Source organism: Anguilla anguilla, chromosome 6 (assembly GCF_013347855.1).
Source record: "Anguilla anguilla isolate fAngAng1 chromosome 6, fAngAng1.pri, whole genome shotgun sequence".
NCBI classification, from domain to species: Eukaryota; Metazoa; Chordata; class Actinopteri; order Anguilliformes; family Anguillidae; genus Anguilla; species Anguilla anguilla.
In genome coordinates this window covers 29,611,537-29,620,035 of record NC_049206.1, presented here as the reverse complement: position 1 = coordinate 29,620,035, position 8,499 = coordinate 29,611,537, and the positions used below count along the sequence as shown (strand labels likewise).

General features: G+C 38.1%; 1 protein-coding gene across 2 annotated transcripts in view; it reads left to right on the top strand.

The window, feature by feature from the left end:
• Positions 1–326: 326 nt before the first annotated feature.
• LOC118230131 (tyrosine-protein phosphatase non-receptor type 14-like) overlaps positions 327–8,499 on the top strand; it is a 71,577-nt gene continuing 63,404 nt past the window's right edge. Inside the window, exon 1 of one of the 2 annotated variants that reach the window (XM_035422934.1) lies at positions 327–1,041. The gene's annotated coding sequence lies outside the window, so the exon portion shown is untranslated. The remainder of the gene's footprint in view (positions 1,042–8,499) is intronic. The other variant, XM_035422933.1, reaches the window with a different exon arrangement.

The following is an 8,499-nucleotide window of genomic DNA, read 5'->3' as shown; positions in this document are numbered from 1 at the left end:
TTACAAGTAAGCATATACTTGAGAACTTAACAAAATGGCCTGATTTTTTCACACTAATTTGGGCTACAAGTACTGTGTTGAGATGTCATGTCTAAGAACACTGTAGCTAATGGAATAAGCCTCAGTTACAACCACAAAAATCCACATAGGCTAATTGTTTATTCTTTTCATCCAGGCCTCACGTTAGTCGAGAAAAAAAAGCTAAAGCAGGGAAAAAGAAAATTCGTTTACTATTTTTTCGTGGCTATATGAGTATTCCGTACACGCTATCGACGCTGTTACCTCTCAGTAACTAAACCCAAGGCGGGGCGTTTCGTCTTGTATCTTTAAGGAAACAAAAGACTCCTTGGCAAAAATCTCCGTGCGTTGTGGATTGTTAAAAGTATATAAGGGAACTTAACATTTCTGCTAAGCATAGAAAAGACTATTTCATTTATTAACCCGTTGTTAAGTAGCCCAATAGCCTATGAATTCCGTTTTATGAAGCATGGGTGAATTATTCGGTGTTCACTTTGCTTGCCTCGAAAACCATTAAAAGTGAACCCGACTTCGCAGTTTGCCTTGCATTCCTCGAATTCCGCAATTCTGATGTCAAGAGGGACGGGCCATACGTCTCTAAACCTATGCGATCCCCGCTGTTCTCTTGACCGATTCCGTGTTGAAAACAACAGTATTTCCAGAACCTCAGGGAAAGCAGAGCGCTAAATATTTTGGATTTACGATCTGATGGCATAGGCGTGCTTTGTTCATTTTTTTGTGAACACACGATTCATTTGGGGATTATTAACATCTCGAAAGTAGGATGCCAACTTGCTTTCGTGTAGGCTACTCTTCTCCAACTTTGACTTTCTGGTGGATAAAACGAATCCAACTTTAAAATCTTACAAAGATCTTCCATACGCGGGCTACTTTACGGGACAAGGATTTCTGTAAGGATTAAAAGGAAGTATTGCGAATTCTGGAAGTGTTTCTGACGAGGATTCGAATATGTTGGATTTCTTCTGTGAAGAAAGATTTGTATTCGGCATGTGATCAGCTCTGGTGGGTGTTTATCTAACAATTTTAATTCCCTTTTAATGCATTTTCTTCCTGGCGGTATCCCATGGACTAGGTTATTTCAGTCTATAGTTGTTATATTACCGCACAGAAAAACTACGCACGAAGAAATGTTTACTGTGACTCCAGGGATTAAGTTATTTGTGCTCTATTACAGAGTTGAACATAGTTGAGTTTTACCTACAACTAGTAGCTCAAACAAAGCGCATATGGTTAACAGTTCACGCACAGCGTACCTGATTTTTTCAGATACTCATGAGAACATTCCTGGGGGTCTTTCAGCAGGGTTCGAGGCAAGATGCGACCTGTTTTGTTCCCCTCTGTGAAATGCGTTCCTTTTACAGTTTTAAAAGTATAATGTGCAGGACTGTTTAAGTAGGCCTTAAAAAGTTACGATATGCTTGATATTATAAAATGTTTGGATTGGTTTAAAAGATTGTGCTATGAACCTTACCATCGAGCTATATTATTGTGTAGCAAATTGAAGTTTTGGTTAGATCCTTTAAAATATTTACCTACGTAGGCTGCAGACTTGGATGTCCTTTGGGATAGTCCCTACCGTTCTTAGGCATTGGCATCCGTTATTCAGTAGGCTATGTGTTTAAAGTGCTTCTAAGGGCCAAACCAACGTAGCAACGAAAGCAGTGCTTTCGTTATTTTAAAGTACGATAGGCCTGGGAAATTTTAATGCATGGGCACATTATATTGTCATCTGTTGCAAAGGTATTATGGTATCTGATATATTTTATTTGCATTTTTTGGAGGGAGAGGGGGTTTGCGTACCTTGGAGGTAGGCTATGTAGGCCCTACTAATATTTGGCCAAAAACATGATCATGCATACAAATACGGGTATAATTTAACAGTAAATCCCTTTCAAGTACACAGGAGAGAACCAGCTATAAATGGTTTGAAGTTCTAATACGGAACGCTAGACAGTCCGTGTGAAATAAAAAAACAGTTTTCACATTCTTTCCAGAACGGCTCAGTTGAAACTGTAGTAGAATTTGTGGATAATTTGGGAAATTGGGCCAATCTTCACAACCACCCATTTTACATGACGTGGGAGAACAAAATTGAATTGCCCCATTTTCTTTCTGTATGGCTTTTTCGTCGTCTAATTTTGTGCAAAATTCAAAGGAGTAGCAACATGGTACAATTTTAAGAGCAGCCAATGACCCATTGTGGATTCAATTGCTACTGTTTCCTGTGTTCTAGTGATGTAACCATAGGTCTTGGCCTACACCCTCCCTTTCCCCTGCAGACTAAAGGACATTTACACTTATTTTCTATTTTTGTGTTTGTAGTGTCCACTTTCCTACAGGAAGTGTTCCATACAATACTTAGGATGCTAATTGCCTTTTGGCTTTGGGACTAAATACCCCTTTAACAGTGTGATAAATTAACCTCCTGTACTATGGGGATATTTGCCTTTCCATATGTTTCCTCTATTGTGTGCTTGGCTGTGTGTCATTGCTAATCACATAACTGAGAAATTTATGTTCATAACCCCCTCTCCACCACATGCACACACATGCATACACACTCATTTAGAATGAAACAATCTGCCATTCTAAAAACATCACATAATATCTCAAAATGTCACACAGAGCATTGCTTTAAAAGCAAAAAGTAAAAAACTAAATTTTAGCATTAAGCTCCTCCCTCTCTCACACTATCTCCCATTTGGCAGTGGGTCGTATTTCCTCCCAGGATTTTTTCTGAGGGCTTTCCCCTATCTGAGAAACCCATAAAGAATACAATGGTGGGATATCCTGGATGAGTATTTATATCATTCTGCTTGGATTTGTTGAATCACTTTTATTTTCCCAGGATAACCCCCTCAGATTGGAACTCCCACTGTTTTAGGGCGCTGAAAACAAAGCATATATATGTACGTGTGTGTGTGTGTGTGCATGTGCTTGCCATGATGGTTAGGCCACTCTCTTTACAGTGGTGATGACATTAACAGACTGCTGGTAAACACCAGGCTCTTGTGGTGGGATTGTTCAGACTGTTGCTTAAAAGGGATTTGTTTGGACATGCACCTCTCATTTCCATGATTGTAAAGAAGAAAAGTACAGTACAGGCAGACAGTGCATTTCTTCTGGAGGTGTGTGCCTACATCCTCACATCTGCTAGACTTTTGTAACCTCAATGGTATGTTACTCAAATTATATGGTGCAAGAGCAAGCTGATGGCTAATAGACTCAGGGCTTTTAAACATTAGTAGTGCAGGCTGTGTTTCTGCCTGCTGCAGACCTGAAGGATTACTACTGCAGGAATTATCAATAGTTTAATTTCAGAACCAGAGAGTAATATTTAGTGCATTTCGGTAAATGTATGTTCTGAGAATGTCAAATCTCAGACAAATTGTTTTGATGGAATAAGTCTGCAAAATATGTGTTAATTCCATTTTGGACTCACATCATTGTAAATAGGTTCCAATCTGGTAACATAGGAAATGACTTCCAATGAAAGTCACAATATGTAGACATGTATTTAAACTAATGAAGAATTGTATTGAAAATACTACAATTAGTTTCAACAGAATTTGCTCTAAATTGGCATTGCAGTGTTAAGATCTTTGAAAAACATTATAAATGGTATATTTCAGCGATCAACCACATTGGTGAGTCGCAGAAGGAAATTTCTTTATGTAGGCACGTTTACTGTCGAATAAGAATTGTATAAAAGCCATTAGAAGCTGCAAAAGACTAATGTATCATTCAGATTTTTAATAAAAATTTTTTTTTGGGGGGGGGGGGGGTGTATTTGAAGTATTTAATATAGTCTTAATTTCCTAATTAAAGTCCCTATATTGCCATTTTAGTCAAATTCATTAGGATGCTTCTTCACAAATGAAATACTGAAATTAAATTGCATGCAAAGCTCCTGTGCAACTTTGGAATTACTCTTCCTCGGTGGAAGAGTACTACAGAACACAGGTCAGATAAGGTAGCTACATTTCACATAAAGTACCAGTTATCCATAGCCATTAACATATACATATTATCTTGTATTTCAGAAATTAAAGAGGCTAATATTTGAATAGGATACAGATAGCTTCATGACAAAGTTATTAACTTTACAAGTGTATTAGCTAGCTATAATGTACCTATGGCCTGCTAATGTTTCTTATTTCACACATGATTCCGTGTTTATATCCCAGTTCTAACTAAATGTCCCGAACATGTTATCACACATTAAGGGGTGCACTCAGTGTAAAGATCATTATAACTACCTAATTACTGTTGCCATCTATATGGAATCATTCATGTTGCTAAAAATGCTATTTTCAATATCTCTGACGACCTAACCTCTTCGCTTGACATTTAGCTTGTAGCACTCAAGGGTGCATCTTAAATGGAGGTGTGGGTGGGGTTTAGGATGGAGGAGGAGACAAACTCAGAGTTGAGAAGGGTCACAAAAAACTGCTTAGTATACCTTTAAGGAACAGACAGTGGAATTAGCCTAAATGATGCTTGTAATGCACAGCCGTGTGGTTATTATGAGGATTGACAAGCTTTCAGACGGATAACAAGAGAAAGGCAGAGGTGTATGTGGTCTAAAAGCGTGAAGCATGTCAGACATTGATTCTGCAGACAATATCTAGAATGACTCAAACTGCAGCATGGTGGCACTTTTGTGGCCCTTTAAACAAGTAATACCCCTGTCCTAACAGCATGGAAATATAACCGTATGTCTGAACTTTATTAATTAAGTAAACTTGATGGTTGCTGACCCTTGAAAACCTTTTCCAGGATTTATTGTACTGTTTCTGTTTAGTCCTTTATTTTAAATGTGGCCTCTGCTGTTAAATGAGAAATCCAACCTCACCACCTTCCCTACTCCAAGAGAGTCAATTGAGGTTGGTTTGAGTGCATGCAGGAGTGATCAGTTCAAAGCCTGTATGCGATGTAGTCTGTCAGCACTTCTGCACTGAACTGTGCTAGATTCTTAGGGATTGCCCCTATCTGAGAAACCCGTGAAGGACTTAACTTATTTACAGGATGCACATTAGCCCACTTATCTTCTCTCTTCTTGGCTGGACATCTGTTATTTTGTTGCTTTGCATATGCTCCTAACACAGCAATAATTTATAAGACTGATTTTTCTGCTGCTTTCAGAAATTAAAAAGCTTCTTCATTACAATGTAAGATTTTAGATGTTCCTTATCTATGCACTTATTGTGCATCAATATTGAAAATCTTTGTTCTGTTTTAATATTAAATATATATATACTTACTTTCCTAATGTTAGGCCAGTTAGGCCTAATCCTAATAAAAGGCTCAGGTTCCTCATTGAACCATTCTTTGTCTCTGTATACTGTATGAAATACCCTTGTAAACAGTTTTGCTGTTACTTGTTTTTTTTAATTCTGGTTTTCTTTAACACATACATGTAAGTTGTATTCTCTGTATGCCGGAGTGTATTTTTGATGCTAAGATGGTTTACACATGACTATGCAGAATTTGAATTTATTATAGACTCAACACTGCGCTAGTCTATAGCTAACAGATGCCATCAGCTCCACAATATATTTCATTGTGTGAATGAAAAGTGAGGAACATGACTGAGTTTCAAGTAGGCTAAACTAGTTAAAACGATAAACATTTCCCTGAAAAAGCATAATGGTTTAAATGTTGTGTGCAGTGTGCAGCCATTTTAACAGACTTTAAAAGGCACTTGTAAATTGGAAAAAGGAAATTAGCTTTTTGAGAGTTCTATACCAAGTGTCCATTCATGCACGCTTTGAGGGGTGGGGAGGGGTGGTTTTAGACATTTCATTAAAAAGGGAAAAAACGTGTTTTAGGAAATTTGTCATCCATTCTTTGGTTGGTGACAAAGACAGAGGACCTGCAAAAATGGTATCAATCTGTTTCTGGTTCAACTGTCATTGGTACATATCGACCACTTTATTGGATTCAGGCTAAGCATGCATAACTATGTGCTTATTCTCGTAGGATCTACATTGTACGTTATTACTCTGTTTTAGCGTGCTCGCTAAAGTAGTGCAAGCTAAGTAGAGTTAAAGCAAGTGAACTGTAGAAAGGCCTGTATGATAGGCCTAGTGCAGAAATGAAGCATGGTAGTGCAGCAATTCACTTGGGTTATAACTAACGTTTGTTTGGAAACCGCAGTTAATGTGACAACAGACATTATGAATAGTTAAGATTTTAATAGCTGCCTAGCTATCAAGCTAACAAGGAAGCTACTCGCCTAACTATCAAGCTAGTTGGCAAAAGCTTCTGTCCTAAGGAAACAAACTCATGCTGATTTTGCATCCATTTCCACTTTTCTGTGGAATGGTAAACAATTGTTTACCATTCACGGTGTAGTTCGCCATGCATGCCACCATGTTTAAGTGAGGTCATATGACACTCTCGCTGAAGTCGCGGTTGTTGAATTCCAGGTTTTCTAGTTGGAACGCTGACATCAAGTGGTGTTCCATTGTATTTTTTCTCGTAGAAGGATGGGAATTCAGAGTTTGTGAGTTTTTTGGAACGCAGCATTAAATATCTAATAAAGCAAGGCAATGAAGCACAGTTCTGTGCTACTATATTAATTGAACCAAATTTAATGTGACTTTATCATCTGGCAAGTTTGCAGTTAGCTAGCTAGCTATGAAGGTAGCCAACAAGGATCTGAAGCTGGCTTTAACAGCTAACTAGCTAGCTACTAAACTTGCCAGATAGATTAGGCAAAGAATAAATATAAATATTATGTTCAGTGTAATTAACTAGTTATCCTGCAATGCACGTATATTTCTGCCTCGTAATGACAGTACCACTCAGTTCCACTCACAGTAGATGAGGCTTTTCTCATTCACGCTGAGAGCGATAAAAATAGAATACATCCCATGGTGTGTCCTCATGAGACTGGTTGTGGGGATTGCTTCCCTTCCCTTCCTTTCATTTAGAAATGCAACATGTTGTGGTTATCTTATATTTGTCTTTATGCATTTCCCTGGTTGCATTTTTTTTATCATTCACCACTTTGAGCCTGATGTTCAAATAACTGCTTAAATTAGCACTTAGATACTACTTTTGTAGTATCTTCTTTTTCGGGTATGAAATACCATGCTTGTGTGCTTTACCCAAGCAAGCTGATTTCCAAAAACGAAGAAGTTATTCTACATGAATTTGATGAGAAAAAAGACTGCAGTCGGGTTATATTAAAGGCTGTCACAACATTGTTTGGGTATTGCCTGAGGGCTTGGCATGAGAACGCATAGTTTATGGCTTGAGGGTGGTGCTGGGCATGGAAAAATTTACGGTAAACGGGCAGACATGGAGTTATAAAAAGCCAGAATGGGATGTTGTGTGCTTCTGCGTTTGTGGTAGCAGATCGCTTTCCTTTCAGTTCATCTGACACTAGCGCCCGCCCCTTCTCTACTGATGATAATCAGCTCTCAACCTAAAAGCAACTGCAACAACTTGATAAAGGGCCTTCCCGCCTGTCGACTGATTTATGCGATCAGGCCACTTCCTGTGGTAGAAGATGGTTATAGCCTAATTCCTGCTTCCTTTTTGGAAAATGTGGGCCTGCTCTATGTCATAAAAATTCTCTTTCTTTCTCTTTTTTATATTCTGCTCTTTTTGTTTACTTTCTTATGCCAGAAATTTGTAGCTTGTCCATCAAACGAGGGACATATTTGCCAAATATTCCTGTACCTGGATTACTGGAAAAATTTAAACAAGGGTACAAAGATATGTGTGGTCTTGGCTGTGTGTGTCTACTAAAATATACAGTAATGGCTTTTTTAAGGGAAGCTTCTCATCTCACACAGACAATCACAGTTGGTACTCCAATGATAATGTACAGTACAGCAGTCACAGACATAAAAGACCATAGACCTGTAAAGGGAATTCCTGAATTTAAAGTACATAAGGGAGGTGCCTTGCCTGAGAATTTGTTTAGAACTAATGATATTCCGATGCCATTTTAAAGTTATTTTGAGTGCATATACTGTATAAAGGCCTAGATTGAATCAAATGGTAGCAAACCCTGTTCTTAATGTAAACAAGTCTTACTTTTTCTTTTACTGGTTTGGTGTTTATCTTTGGAGGTGGCTGATTTTGACCAAAGGAATTAAAGTAAAAATCAGAGATGCGTACTCAATTTATTTGCTTCTGATAGAAAATGAAGTACAAAACATACTGTGATTTCAATATGAGCCTATATCTCCAAGCCCTGGTCCTGGAAAAGGTTGTTTTCTTTTTACCTGAGTCATATCTCTGCTCCATTCAGCACTTCTGCATTTTCTTTCCTGGCTCCAATTGCCTTGAAACAATTGGAGCAATCAAACAGTCTTCCTTTTATCCCCTCTGTCTTTACAATCTGGTAATGCTGAGATTTGTAGCTAGAAGGTGATGTCAGCTTTAGTGGAATGTGTAACATAAAACCCTGCTTTCAATTAACACTGTAGACCGTGTATTCTC